Below are 3409 nucleotides of genomic sequence, written 5' to 3'. Positions count from 1 at the left end.
ACCTATGTGTGGTGACTATCTCTTGGAGGCTAACCACCTTGCTCAACAAGGGATATCACAAAGGTCTTGTATGGAAGGTAGCACCACTATGGTGTGCCTAGCACCATCGAGCCTTGAGTGAGATATTGGATATTTATGATCATATTGTTGTTCTGAGATCAGGCATAGAGTGCATGTTATCTTTGACCGAGCATTAGACATGCTCACATGTGGCCTTTTGTGTTATGCATTCCAATTATGTGGATGGTTATTATGTGTATCATGGAGTAAATTGTGTTAACTTGTCACTATGTTATGGGACATAGTCATTGGAAAGGTTTTCTTATGCGTGGCAAGTGTAAACAATTGAGTTATTTATGTTGCTCTTATTTCATGAAAGTTAATTTGGTTGTAGGAATTGATATTTGAAGCTAGTTCTATGTGATAAAGTTTTATGAAAAAGATGGATTGGTAAAAGAAATTGATCTTGATGGCATGTTTTCCTGTCATTTTTGGTAGATGATTATGGTAATTGTTGTTTACCTCTTTGTAATGCTTTAATTTGGTGTAATGAAAGGGAGAAAATTCTTGTTTCTCTGCTCTAATTGTGGATAATTCCTAGAATATTTTAAGGAATGTATGTATTAAGATGTATCTTGCCAATGAGTGGTGGCGTTTGTAAAGGATTTAGCAGTAATATTTCATTTATTTATCGAAAGATTTCTATGTGCAATTTGATATTTGTTGAATGAGTTTCAGGGCTGATGCGTACGACATGTTCTCCATCTAGCCTTACGACTTCCAGGAGTAAGTCGGAACCTAGGGGGGAAGAATGTAGTACCCCTACCCTAATCAATTTTTAATCTTAGCTCAATCTTAGTTAGTTTATCATAATATAATGATTATAGTCAGATGTGTTGATTTAATGCATAGCTGTCGATGTGGTTTTCGCACCAGTTTGTATGCAAGTTATTAATCCTCCTATTTTGTGGTATGATATCAGGCTAATGCTGTCATTAAGTTTATATATGTATGCATGTATGCCTCTTGGTTGCAGGAGATTGCAGGTACAACGTCGCATGAGTGCAAGGTTCGTCTTCACCTGGGTTTGCAGGTTTGAGTGTACCTCTTTAATCCTTAGAGTTGGATTAGTTGGTCCTAGGACCCTAGTTGACCATTGTCGTGCTCAAGTGAGCATCGTCAGTCATCGTCGGTTTTCCCTTTTGGTTGGGTTTGCGAGTCGTCTGTCTGATCGACTTTCTTGGTTTGCATGCTTGGTGTGTATGGTTAAATTGATTAATTAGTCCTTAGTATTTAATTTGATTAAATATGTGTTTGTGCATTAAAGATTAATGGACTAAACTAATCAGGATTTCGTTATGCGATTATCGTTGATATTGGATTGCTCGTCTTAAATTGGGAGTAAGTTCAATTAAATGGTTGATTTCGAATATTAAATACATTTTGTATATGCTGTTGAAAAAGAAAGATTTAAATTTAATTGCAATAGAATTAATTTAATCTTTTGGCATTTTTGAAATAGAAAGGTTAAATTTCAGTTGAGTGAGAAAATCAATTTTAAATGGGAAAAGCAATTCAATTTATTGATATAGTTAGAAAAGAATTATTTTTGAGAATTATTTTAAATAAAAATTTTAATTCCAAAAATGAAATTTTGGTCAACTCTTCCTTATAACCTAGACTTTTAGAAAATTTGGAGGATGGATATTTTTGGAAAAATGTTTGTTGGAAAAATATATTTTTTTTTGGGGGGATGAAATTTGGGGGTTTTGGAAGGAGAAGGAATTCTTGAACTACAGGTTGGGGCTCTTCATCAGATCCCTTCTAGGAATGCTTACTGAGGTAGGAATTCTGGTTATCAGTTAGTTATTGTTTAAATTTTTAAAAAAATGGATTGAATGTTTTTTTCATACTACCTTGGTCCCAGATTCTCCATTGATTGTCAAGATTAAGAACTGTTCTAGAAATTAGTTAGTTTGGCTGATTGCTTGTAATTTTGTATGAAGAATGGTTCCTTTTTGGCCCAATATGGGTTTTGCTGGAAATTTATTTGAGATTTTTGTTATTCCTCAATTCATTTTGGGTGTTTGAAACCCATTTGTGTTGGAAGGAAGAATACCCACCAAAGAAATAATATAATAGGAAACCAAAACATATTTCTTATAAACCTATTTTTATGGCAAATCAAGAAAATGAAATTTAAACCATTTCTTTTGTTTATTTCAAAATTTAAGATTGAAATTTTTAAACAAATTTTTTTTGTTGGATTGGGGTTTGGAGGGCGGGGAGCGGAGCTCCACTTGCCTCCTCCTCCCCCCTCTTGCGCAGGCCGCAGCCACTTGAAACCGCAGCTCACTGCGACCCCCGCGACGGCCACAGCCTTTGCGTCCCTGCCACGGTGGCCGCAGGGAGAAGCGTTCCCTGCGGTGGCCGCAGGGCGCTGCGTTTCCCTGCGTGGGAGCCACAGGTCCTGCACCCATCGGAGCGGTGCCGCTGCAGTTAGGGCACGGGCCCGGTTCCCCATGCACCCTTTGTTATTTAGTTTTTAAAATGTTTTTTTATGTATTTTTTTTATTCAAAAAAATATATATATAATATTTTAATATTATTTAATGTTAAGTTTTAATTAGGTTTTTAATTATGATTAATGTGGCATAATTATAATTAATGATAAATTTGATATTAATTAATTGTATAATGGAATATATATGTTAATTAATATTCAATTTCATTTTATGATTAACGCACTTTTTCTAATTAAATTCTAGAATTGTTAATTTCGCAATTGATTATCAATTGGTTATATTTTGATTAATCTTGGATTAATAAATATATACCTTAATTAATAGCTAATTTGGGTATTTGTCTAATTCAGGAAGTATTGTGTTAAAAAAAAAAATAGAATATTATGTTATTGGAGAAATTGCTGAAATATGATATATTTACTATTTGATTATGTTAAATAATATTCAAGAACATATCATTTGAGTAATTGAGAAGTAAATGAAATATTTTATCATTGCATATTTTGATCATTTTAATGATATACTATTGGAAAGTAATAATGTATTGTTTGGAATGTTGGTGAGTTAATGGTAATTTCAATTTGTAAAGGAGATGGTATAGTTATAATCTTCCTCTATTTTGAGACATAGGCGAATGGACCTTTGGAATTGTGGTATTGTATTCTCCTAGTAACGATGATTTTTCTGTGAATGCAATTCGAAAACTTAGATCATTAGAAAACTTGGTTGACTATTAATGTTCAAATCAATATGAGAAAATATTGTCTTTTCCGGTTATTACCTATGTGAGTTTAATTTCTATATTTGCTTTTGCTTATATGATGGCAAGTCGTGCTTTGTTTGATAGGACCCTATCATATGGAGTGTTTGGGGTACCTATTTCA

Source organism: Cryptomeria japonica, chromosome 5 (assembly GCF_030272615.1).
Source record: "Cryptomeria japonica chromosome 5, Sugi_1.0, whole genome shotgun sequence".
Classification (NCBI taxonomy): Eukaryota; Viridiplantae; Streptophyta; class Pinopsida; order Cupressales; family Cupressaceae; genus Cryptomeria; species Cryptomeria japonica.
This window is presented reverse-complemented; position numbering follows the sequence as displayed.